Source organism: Olea europaea, chromosome 23 (assembly GCF_002742605.1).
Source record: "Olea europaea var. sylvestris chromosome 23, O_europaea_v1, whole genome shotgun sequence".
NCBI classification, from domain to species: domain Eukaryota; kingdom Viridiplantae; phylum Streptophyta; class Magnoliopsida; order Lamiales; family Oleaceae; genus Olea; species Olea europaea.
This window is the reverse complement of record NC_036259.1, coordinates 6383836-6394796: the sequence shown is the minus strand read 5'-3', so window position 1 is coordinate 6394796 and position 10961 is coordinate 6383836. Positions and strand designations below refer to the sequence as shown.

The 10961-nt window shown below is 35.8% G+C and overlaps 2 long non-coding RNA genes and 1 pseudogene across 2 annotated transcripts; 1 reads left to right on the top strand and 2 right to left on the bottom strand.

The window, feature by feature from the left end:
* Positions 1-922: 922 nt before the first annotated feature.
* LOC111372215 lies at positions 923-1586 on the top strand. The gene is made up of 2 exons (XR_002698716.1): positions 923-1221; positions 1409-1586. It is a non-coding gene; the product is annotated as an uncharacterized LOC111372215 (long non-coding RNA).
* Positions 1587-2762: 1176 nt separating this feature from the next.
* On the bottom strand, positions 2763-6653 carry LOC111371970 (annotated as a pseudogene).
* Positions 6654-7276: 623 nt separating this feature from the next.
* Positions 7277-10717, bottom strand: LOC111372214. Its single transcript, XR_002698715.1, has 4 exons — positions 10295-10717; positions 9150-9228; positions 8444-8496; positions 7277-8242 (listed from the first exon to the last, which is right to left on the bottom strand). It is a non-coding gene; the product is annotated as an uncharacterized LOC111372214 (long non-coding RNA).
* Between the last annotated feature and the right edge of the window lie 244 nt (positions 10718-10961).

Genomic DNA, 10961 nt, shown 5'->3' with positions numbered 1-10961 from the left:
CTCTCTATTTTGATTATTTATTTTGTTTTTCTCAATGAACATTTAATAATTTCTCCACATATTTTATTTAAATATGTTTTTTTTATATATTAATGACCAATAAATTCAAATGTAATTTGAAAATTTTAAATTATAGAGTATTGAAATTTGTAATGTAATAAATGCAATCATTGTACATGAAAAATAGAGAGTGAGTTTGGCTCTCTAAATTTGGAGAGTCAAAACACATTCTCTACTTTAAAAAGTTAAAATATGGAGTCTTTTGAAGCTCATTTTTAAGCATTGAATTTCTAAAATAGAGAGCATTATGTATTTAAAGAGTCTCTTGGAGATGCTCTTAGGGGGTGAAGGGAAACTCATTTATATGGAACTGCAACTCTCTCCTATCTTTTCCTGTTTCACGACTCTTCATCCATCTCTTTGCACATTATATGAGCCATTCTTGGGCTAATTGAATGACACTGGGTAGTTTACCATGTCACAGTTTTTCTTGTCAAAATTATCAAATTAGATGTTTCAATTTTGTTATTTTATGCAAGGAATAATTGAGGTATCTGATTCAATTTTTATCAGCCAAGCATTAAAACTGGAAGCCATATAATTTCTCGAGTAATAGAAATACTTCATTTATACTGATTAGCGACAGAGAATTATAAATTAATAGATTTTATCATTTAAGTTATCATTCAGTTTCTCTGATAATTAAATTTGTATTTTATGCACCCTCATAATTTGTGGTATAAATTATTTTAAACTTGATCAAGGGTGTGAATGGAAACCTGCAAGGTCAAGCAACAATCGATATGCGCGAGCGCTCTATATCTCTCTCTCTCCCCCCTTCTGAGGAATTAGAGTCTTGGTTCTATGCAGGCTAGTAACACAACCTCTCTGTACTGAAGTTTTTTCATGCTTTTTCTGCAGGTTCCTGCATCTGTACGAGTCAGGAGAGAGTCTGTGCTCCCAAAACCAAAGGCGAAGCCAACGACTACCATGGCAACCAACAGGCCACCTGCAGCTGCACCTGTCGTGAGGCAAGAATCCAGTAGTTCATCATCTGCACCAAAGCCACAGAGTATTGATGACTCGTACATGGCATTTTTGGAGGACATGAAAGCACTTGGTGCCCTTGATAAGTGAACTGCTTCATCCAATGGAAAGGTGCGAAAGCAACTACCCGATCGCATACAAAGTGGAAGAAATCATGTACAGACTATTGTGATGGTTCGAGCTCTACATCTGGGCTACAATAATTCTTTTTTCTCCATTATGCTGATTTCCTTGTTGGCCTACTTTATGATGCTTTGGTTTATTACTACACTCGCATTGTCTCATTTGACATAGATGCTTACATTTTGGCCTATTTTGATTATCCTTGTCACATTATCTTATCGGCAAATTAATTTTTCAGCAGGTAAGGGTTATGCTAGGTCTGGAAGAAAGGAAATTGTAAGGGTTATGCTAAGTCTGGAAGAAACGAAATTGTATCTTAACTGATTGACAATCTTGTTTGTTTTTCTTTTTTTCTTTATTTCATGGTTTTCCGTACTTATATTGTGACATTGGCTATACATTTGAGTTGGTCCTGATGCTGTTGTTGTGATCATGTGTCCCTCTTTTAAGAAACCTGAAGCTTTGGATGAGAGAGTTACAGTGGGGAAAGGCACAAGTTAGATGCAGAATAAGATACAGAATGATAAATGTGAAAATAAAGAGTGAATAATCGATGTGATCATTTGCTGGCTTGGACTGGATCATTTAGGGTGCGATTGATTTGCCGTTTTCGGGTCATTTTTCGTTTTCCGTTGTCGAAAACACGGAAAACGCGTTTGATCCGTCGTTTTCGAATTTCGAAAACGAGTTAAAATTTATAACTGAAAACGCAAAATGATTTTTTATTATTTTGAGCATTTTCAGTTATAAATTGTCAAAACGCTCAAAATGCGGAAAACGGACCGTTTTCAGAAAAACTAAAAATCGTTTTGAAATGAAAATGGAAATCAATCACTACCTTATTGATCTCCCTTGGCAGGCAGGGCATGTTCTTGTAACTAAAATTCCCTGAGATAATTAGTTTGTATGCTATTTCCTCAGAAAATTGGAAAATACTTCATCATTATTTTCGGGATTTTACTTGCAAAAATACTTCTTTCCTATCCGCCTACCGTTCCAAACACCAAGATAGATTTCCACAGCCAAACCCTAGCAACACTGCCCACTGCTGCGCCACCGGACTAATCACCATAACAATCATCCTATTTTGGCAAATTGAAACTCAGCCATTATGATTTTATAACCCATCCGTATTAATTGTGTACATAATCTTAGATATAAGCTTTTAGAGCTCGTTCTTTGTATGAAGAAAAAATTTAATTGCTTACGTATTTTATTACAAATTTTATCTTGAAATTCTTCGGGAATGGATAGTGCTCAAATCCTCAACATCGCCAACAAGAACTTTCCTTATTTGATTGGATCTGAAAGAAACTTTTAGATTGCTACATATATCTTTCAAGGATTAATCTACTTTGTCAGAAGGTGACAGAAAGGTTGACAAATGTGTGATAGTATATGATCGGATGAAAAAACTGATTGCATTTTAAACCGTCCAATGATAGGTTATCATGTGACATTATATCAATTATATCAAGACACTGTGCATTATAGCATGATTAGTCTCTTAAAACGCTGCCCATTTTTTACTTTTGTGACTATTTGGAGATGGGCCTACACGAAGGGCTCCTTTGCAGCGAAAATAGCATCAGTGTCCCGAACCTTCTAACTGTGTCTCACTTCGATCCTTAACCTTCAAGAAGGAAGTGCAACAAAAATCATATCACTATTTATTTCCCCTACTTCGTGCCCTATCCATCTCCACCGTCAATGGTGAGACTTTTTCATTGTTTCTAGTAAATGCACAATGTCGCATAAAGTCCTCACTAGAAAGTTGTCATTTTACATAAAATGGAGTCCTACCTACATCAACACTGGACAACTAAATGAAACTAAAATTTACAGCTTCACATTGTACCTTTGAGGGGTGTGTCCACCGACTTCCCGGAGAAAAAAGCGCATCTTACTCCTCCACAAACAGGAGGCTGCATAGACATCCACAATAACTTCAATACTCTGTTGGGCAGTGCTTCATCCTGGTACCATTGTTGCTTTTGCAACATTAACTGTTCAAATTCGAAGGTCTCTGTTAACAATATCATGGTATGTTTCGAAAACCGGTTTTTTTCACCACAGTTCTGAATATTATGAAACATTTCAATACACTGGATAATATACTCCCATCTCCTCTAAGCTTTGTCAATAGGAATTGCTGTGTAGGGGACAAAACAACTTGCAGTACTCAGTAACATTTGATGATTCAATTATTGAACTCTGAAGTGAACAACCTGTATTGAGATAACGCAAATGCTCATTTGCAAAGGATGTTCGAGTCATGGAATCTGCGTCACATGAGACGTTTGCAACTTCACCCAGGAAACCCAAAGGTTTGTCAAGCCTAGTATATGTACGGTCAATGCTGTGAAAGTAATCATCCAAGCTACTCATACCTCCTATGGAATATACTGATTTTGTAATATCCGGTGAAGAGGGATTCTGTTGTGAATAAGCACGCCTCTCAATTTTACAAGAACTCTCTGGCAGCAGGTTTGAAGAAGACAGAAAAGTGGTTGAACACGTTAAGGCATCCATGAGAGAGGGCTCATCAACAAAAGTCATAACTTTCTCCCAGTCTCTGTATGCAGAAATTGCCAGGTTACGTGCATCAGCCTGAAACACAGATGATAAGAAAGTGAAATTCACTCAGAGCATTACTTTTGTTTTATACAGAAAAGGCAAAAATGACATGACCCCTGGGAAGGTAAACTCAGAAAAAGGTGAGAAGTAGAAGGAATAAGAGAAGCCTGCCTTTTCTGCTCCTGACAGCTTATCAGCAGGAATATACTGGCGGCCCGAGAACTGCCCCAGCACTTGTCCTACTACATTGAAAACGACGCCATTCTTCTGCTGAGATACAGAAGCATTGTACAAATACAATTTCTTGTCAAGAACACATGTCCGAGCATGCTCCACTGTAACTTCCCACATATTAGCAGACATACCTGTCCCTAGAATCTGTAGGATACATATGAACGGTTAATATTATTTAATACACAAATGTAAATAATTCTCTTAAGGATTGCTTCCCTACCTAAAGTTAGATACACGTTAATCATTCTTATCCCATAAATAACTAACAGTACAAAATTATAGACGCTGAACTTAATTCAAATTTTATGCAATCGCTCTAACGCTTCCTATTCCTAAGATCAGGACATTCTTTGTGATTTAATCCATAGATATGGATGAAGTCATCAAGTTGGTAAAGCATAACAACGAGGAAGAATTGAACACACACACACACACTCAATAGGAGACTAAGTATGCTGGGACACCAACAAACTACTGTATTAATACTGGATTTGTCTTTCTATCAGTCTCCCATAAAATAAAAGGCCAAAGTCCATATTTGTTGTGCAAAATGAATAACTCCTCTAATCAGATTCTAATATACGCAGCGAGAGAACCCTAATGACTTCTCAACATTTCCAAGTACGCTGAAATAATTAAATTTGTAACAAAGCCAGGGCCCACTAAAGCCAGTGAGATCTGCATATGTAAATGTATACACAACATCAACAAAAAGTTATGGTATGGCATATGTAATTATTCATTGTAAATACAAGAGAAAATTAACACGCTTACATTTTGAAGCCTTGTTGGGTCTAGGAAGAGTAAAAGCAAAAAGTCCCGAACGGTGTTTACTCTTTCCTTTCTCAAGCGTTTGTGAAAAGCTCCATCTTTGCCAATTTTTTCCAGTCCCCATACTTCATCAGAAAGGAATGGAGGGTGGTGCTTCTTGTACACTTACAGGGGAAAAACGTAAATCAACATTATCATATCAAACATTTTTTCTATCACTCCGATCTAAATGTTAAGCAGATCTAACTAGTCTTCAAATCAATATAGTTCTGAGTTTCATGAGTTACTAATGAATATTGACAACCATTTTCATGTATATCAGAAACGTAAAGGTGCATTGGTTCATAAAAGTGACACAATCTCAAATGAAACAAGTTGGAAGAGGGTTAGGTAGACGAAAATTAATATGGCTTGTGTTATAATGGGAATCCCGAGCATCAAATATCCAACTCTAACTCCAATGATTCTGCTATCACTAGGAAACCAAGAGCATAAACCAATATTACTTGCACAATAGAAATATTAATTATGACAAATTGTATAGAACATTTCTATATTTTGATGAGAAATGCATCTATGAGCGTGGTTCTCAGGCCTAAGCATTTGCCACTTTAGTAGGTCTCACTGGCATATTATATATTCATTACTAAGCACGAATGACATGAACCAAAGATCAGAAGTTCCAAATGAACTTACTATTTCTTCCCAATGAACTAGCGTTATGCTAATAACTTACCATTTCTTTTTCGTATCACAATATTCAGATTGAACTGACACATAAAGTAAGAGATATATCTGATTGTTAAAAATAATTAAACAAGGAGGATCAAAATCAAACACTACAATACCATTGGAAATGTCATAAATAACAGAACATTACAAGAAACCATTTAGCGGACATCATATTAATGGAACAAAGGGGAGTACAATTTGATGATTAATCGAATTACTTTTTGAGATCATTTCTAGGGGGAAAACAGAAGTTAAATGGACAGAAATTATGACACTAGAGAACACCTTCTAGCACACTAAATCTGAAGACCAAACAGATGAAAGTCAAAAGAAAATGACAAGATGGACAAATTTCAATTTAACGTGTGCGCGCGCGCGTGTGAGAGAGAGAGAGAGAGGCTGAAGTGTGTGCGCATGGCCAAAATAGAATCAATTCATGTTCAATAGGAAATAAGAATGTTCAATAATAATATGACAAGAAACTCAGTGTTAGAACTTAAAACTGATTGTAATATACATCTGTATTCCAGATGAAAATGCTTATATAAAAACTTTCTCATCTACCTAACAAGAATGTTATGAATTACAGTATCACTATTAACGGAAGCATTATACTCTGTAAGGGAGTAATTTCACAAATTATCACATTATTCCACGTCATTCAACATTTCTAGAAATAAATTATAAACATGGGGAAAATATAATAGAAGAACTCACATTCTCCACGGTGATCCCTGACAACGAAGGACTCTGATTTCGCTTCTCTTATTCTGATTCCATCAAAGTTGTCCATAACTCTGGCCCCCAACCTGAATTTACGACTTCTTGTCCAGCTTGAATTATCTGTAAACAAGCTATCACCTACTGAACCCTTGCCCCCGCTGTCTTACTACATTACTCTTAAATTCTTCAAGTTTCCAATTGTCTCCTTCATCACCATCAAAATCTCTCTCAAGAACTATGATTTCTACATTTGCAGAGCATTCCGGACCACTGGAAACAACTTTCCCTGTAAGATAATCAACTAAAGCTACTTTCAGATTGATACATTCTTCTCCTTCAATACGGCTTCCGGTAAATGCTGGAAGAGATATAGCATTTACGAAACATAATTGCAAACTCCTTGATTCAGAAGGACGTAAATCTTTCTCATAATTCCTAAGAAGGTACTAGAGTGCCAAAAGATTTATGCAACGTGATTTTTAAACCGCAAGTGTATGGTGTCAAGTTTTGTAATATAGTAAAGAAGTTAGGATGTCGAACGCACAGGGATTGATATTCGAATCAATTGAGTACTATAATTATTTTAGTTTTCCCTTTATTTAGACGATCAAATTTTGTCAATGTTTTTTATGCTAAATTAAAATTAAATAAGATGAACGATGCAAGTAAACGAGGGCAAATTATGAAGTTTCTTATCAAATTATGAATGCCTAGGGAATGATTTCATCATACATTCGACAATATTTTTCAACCGTATAACTATTTCTATCAATCTTTCCAAAATTTATAAGCAAGAATGCTAAATTGATTCTATTTCCCTCTTTCGAGCGCCAAATAAAATCTATTTTTATATTTCAATTCCAATATCTCTATTCCGAATTAAAAATATAAAAATTATCAAGCCTGTGGTTCTTAATTTAAAACATGCCTCCAAGATTCGCACTTTCTCTCGAAACCTACGAAATCTAGGTTATGTTGTCTTGGATCACGCCTAAATTTGCTTCTCTCAAGCGCCAAAATTTAGAACATCAAATTAATCAATTAGTGTCCAGTTAATTGAAAGCATTGCTCACAAACAACATAAATAAATAAATGGAAAGGTCAATTGAAATAATTAAAACGGAATCCAAACATGTCTAAAGTAGGCTACATCATACCCTAGGATTAAAATTTAGTGCATAATTAAAGGAATTGACATGAATAAATTAATAAGAAAGAACATAGAGAAGAAAAGGAATAGAAAAACTCGTTTTTACTGCTCGATTTCTTCTTCCATTGTTGTCAAATTCTCTCAATTAAATTTCTATTCTTTAATTGTATTGAACAGCCGTGGGTTTGTCTCCAGATTTTTGCAATTGGCTAGCTGGAATCCCCTTGGATTTGTCTCCAGATTGTCCCCTTAAAGATTCTTGTAATTGGCCGGCTAAACTCCTCTTTCCAGTCACGTGTTCTTGCCGTTGCTTCCAGTTTTCCTTGCTCGTTCTCCCCCTTCTTAATTAGGTCTTTTAGGTAGTATTTATAGTCTCCTCAAGTGTTGGACGATTTTGGATTGGAATGGGCCGAGAAAGGAGTCCAAAAATATCAAAATACGTTTCCCCGCTACCCTTACTGTAGCGCTACCCTTACTGTCAAATTCAGATTCATGGGTGCTGCGGCGCCCGATTCGGGTGGAAAATTCCTTCTGCGCATCTTTCAGTATTTTTCGCATAACTTTCTCGTCCGATGTCCAATTGAGGTGATTCAAAACTCGTTAAAAAGCTAACTCAAAGGGGTACAAATTTTCTTCAGATATTATTCTCCGCTTCGATCATTTGCTATGTCAAAAATGAGTCTCAATGTAAGGTTGAAATTCCGGAGCACAACTTTTCGGTTGGAAATTGATTTATGATCATATTTTGACGCTCGGATCTTCATTGCGAGGTTCAACACAACTTTTCAATATTTGCGTTTCAGTCCCCGAACTTTGGATCTCTTACAATTTGGCAATTTTCTACAATTTCACCAACTTTTGCTTATTTCTTTCAATTTCATCAACCTACATCACAATATCAAAACACACAATAAAAAGCTCTAAAACACTCTCAAGAGTAACAAAATAACAAATTATGTGGCATAAATATTATGAGTGTAGAGCGCTCATCATAGAGTATTCCAGCAATGAATTTAGCAAAACTATAAGGAAAGTCTCCCATATTTTTAATCTTATTACTTTTACCATTAGAACCTAACGCCATACCGGTTCATGCTGATCAGGTACTTCTTTAATGCTGAGTCAACTTCCTCTTTCACCTGTAAGCTCACAGAGGAATCCATCACTGATTGTTGTATTTAAGAAAACACCAGAACTACCAAAAAGACTACATGGGTGGTCCTCTAATAGAAGTCATGCACATGTCAGTCCAAACAAAACGTTTTGGACAGAGTAATTCAGCTTAAGTGTGCTCTCAGCTACCTAAAAAATAACGAGTCGTAGGATTTTTTAGTTGAATATGCATGCACACATAAGTTCAATTTCCACAAGTTGTTTGTACAATTATATAAAAGGCCTAGTTGAAAATGGGAGGCATGCCGTCTCCCCAATTAAGTTTATTACCAAGAAAGTACTTTTACAAACAATATATAATGGTTAAACACGTAGGAGTAAATGCTTATATCCTATGACATGTCATAGGATGTCATAGGATTTGGTCTTCAGGCCTGCGAATGCTGTGACAGTCATTGTGTTCATGGCTGTTAATCTAAGAGAAAAATGGACTAGAGACCACAAAAATGTGTTCTTGCCTTCTTGTAAGGAATCCACTCTGACTGAAGCAACTTATATTTTACAACATAATTTCTTCTTTTCCTAAATTTAGAGTTAGTTTCAATCATTAAGAAAACAATTTATCAATACAGTGTCAAAAGTAGACATTAATACAGTATCATCAAGGCCATGAACTTACAACTCTGCGAATCAAGGGCTCCAGAACTGGTTCCATAAGATGTTGCAATCTCTGTGAGTTCATTACCTCCAGTACCACACTATGAGAAAATACCCAGTATCGGTATCAAATTCCAATGCAACAACGTGAGTGAATCTTTGAAAACTACAGTTGTTAGAATTCTCTACTCTTAAAATCTATAGATTCAACTCTCCCCAATGTAGCCATTGCTAATGTTCCACTTTTCCAGTACTCATGACCATCCAAACAAATTGTTTGTGGCAATTTAGGTTTTCCCCTATAACATTTCTTAATGCATTTGATTAGGGCTGAAACTTTAGACAATTGTTCAACATGTCCTTTCGACCTTTATGTTAACTGGGATCAAGATACATCTACAGAAGCGTTACCAGTCCACTTGGAATCTTGTCGAACAAACTTAGGCTGCGGTTAGTTTGGCGTTTTCAGGCCATTTCTGTTTTTCGTTTTCGAAAATGTAGAAAACGTGTTTGGTCCGTCATTTTTGAAAATGCATTTCCGAAAACAAGTTAAAATTTATAATTGAAAACGCAAAATGACTTTTTATCGTTTTGAGCGTTTTCAGTTATAAATTCCCAAAGCACGGAAAACGCCCAAAACCCGCTTTTTTCGGGGAAAACTAAGAATCGTTTTGAAACCAAAAATGGAAAATGGAAAACTAAACCAACCGCACCCTTCTTTTCCTTCTCGTTTATTTTCGTACTTTAAACTGGTGTAGCTTTCACCATTTAACAAATAGTAAGTAGATTTCTAATTCTCAGTATTTTCTATTTCTGCTATATATACTTTTTAGCATCAGTTTCAGTTCTCATTAGTATCCCATAAACGGAAAATAACAATCAACTAATCTGAAATTCTGACCAGAAAACCTCATTCACAAACTACCTATTAATTAAACAGCAAATCCCTAAACGTTTCCTTCATCCACACTAGATAAACTGTCAGAAGCAATTTTGTTTCCCTCCTTCTAACCTCAATCCAAAACCACCCTTACTAATTCCCAATCATACCAAATCTGAACAAAATTTAAAACTATCAAAACCAAATCAATAATCAAAACCACAATCAGCAAACTTATCAATTGCCAGGGTAATTAAACACAAAATTGTTTTTATCATTAACCCCACCTTTTAAAAGAAGGGATTTTTCGAGGACCGATGTCATCCATGGAAGTGCCCTCCTGATGCCGCTTCGCGACATATCCAAAACTCCTCAAGCAAGCAAATAAGAAGAAGCAAGCAAGCCTTTACGTTTTTACAGTACAAAGATTTTAAAAATCACAAATAACAAAGAAAAACGGATTTCGAATAATAGCACTAGCAATTGTTGCTGGTTGAGGGAACAAAATAACCAACATCCCTCCTAGAACTAAACTATGGAAATATATAGAGTTAATTAAACCATTGCTCACCAACATTTAGATCAGGTTACTATTTGCTCACTCAAGAATAAAATGTAACTGACTATTTACTCACTTTTGTAGAAGGTTACCCATCCATCACCAATGTTAATTTCATTCATCCACTTGGACAAAAAAATACATGTGGCATAGAAAATCTTACCTGGCCGTTGAAAATTGACACATGGGGAAAAATTCTTTATTTTATACACTCCAAAGTGGTGTTGGAAGACGATAACAAGGATAGAAAGAAGCAGCAGCATCCATTACTGTTTTCCTCAAGCGCTTGCACCCTGACTATGGTCTCTAATCTCTATTCATAAAACTTCCTGTAAACTACTCTTCTCTTTCTCTGCCACTTGGTTTTCACAACGAATATGGTGCGAAGAAGGTAA